This window comes from Leuciscus leuciscus, assembly GCF_965113295.1.
Source record: "Leuciscus leuciscus genome assembly, chromosome: 12".
Classification (NCBI taxonomy): domain Eukaryota; kingdom Metazoa; phylum Chordata; class Actinopteri; order Cypriniformes; family Leuciscidae; genus Leuciscus; species Leuciscus leuciscus.
Genome location: NC_138736.1, coordinates 41,468,844 through 41,470,200, shown reverse-complemented (window position 1 = coordinate 41,470,200; position 1,357 = coordinate 41,468,844).

Below are 1,357 nucleotides of genomic sequence, written 5' to 3'. Positions count from 1 at the left end.
CATTGATTAGCGTTTAAAGATGCAGTAAAGATATTCGTTCAAGAGTTCAACACACAGCAGAGCATAACCTGTAATACTTATATAGTAGTTAGAATTATTCAAACATAATTCCGACATTAATATTTGGTCAAAAGAATAATTTGATTCAATTTTCTTCTGATAATTTTACTTAATCATGTAATTATCAGCGTCTGACTGATATTAACGCACTTCATTATTTTTGTGAAATTAATAATGACACTATGTGATATGACATGTGTTGTTGTTCATCTGAGGTTCATAAAAGACCGGATGAGTTTTTATTATGTCCTGATACATAAAACCATAAAATTCAATAGGGTGTCCTTTCTTTTTCACACGACTGTATAAATAAAGCTTATTTTATTTAATCTACCTTTTCTCAGTTTCATTTAGTTAAACCTGAAGTACTAAGTACTAAAATAAACTAAAAATAAAATATAAAACTATGTAGACATTGAAATAAATAAAAATGCCAAAGACAACAAAATTATTAAACTTTAACATGAAAAATGAAAATAAAAAAAAAAAATATATATAGTTGGTATATCTCAGGATCCACCGTATAAACCTAATCACTTATTTCAGGAAGAAAAACTAAAACCACCTTCACAATTAATCTTACAATCTTTCATTTGAGATTCTCACTTTGGATAAAAGTGTTTACCAAATGTATGAATGTGAATTCTTTCAATAAGATCAATCTTTAAAACACCTGATAAGTGTAAAAATAAACAAATAGGCTATTTAAAAAAACTCAATAGAATATACAGTCAAATTATCAGTTTATTCTCTATAGTTTAGAAAATTGTAATAAAATATGAGCAGAACTCAGTTGATATTTGACTGGTTTTGTCCGTCCTTCTGTTAGACTGTCTCACACATGAATTATGTTGAATATCTGTCAGCTGTTAAATTTAACTACACAATTAGATAATACCAGTTTAGCTCAACCAATCACCAAGCAATGCTTCATTTTGGTTGAGGAGATTCCCCCCCTTCTATGTAAAATGCTTTGAGTGGCGAGAAAAGCGCTATATAAATGTAATGAATTATTATTATTATTATTATTTTGTTCAGTCTGTGTGTAAAAAGAGCATTAGCAATTAAAGACAAAACACTTCAGCAAAACATGATCAGCTCAAAGTGTCGGAATCATTTTTGGTCCCAAATGTTTATAAATGTTACTGGTAGTCACTGTATGAAGAATATTTGGGAATAACATGTCCCAGTTTACTTTATTTTACTCTCCTCGTGAACTATATAAAGCCATTTACACGGCTCATTTTGAGAGCGAACAGACGCTGATAACCAGAGACAATCCAGCCGTGAGTGAACA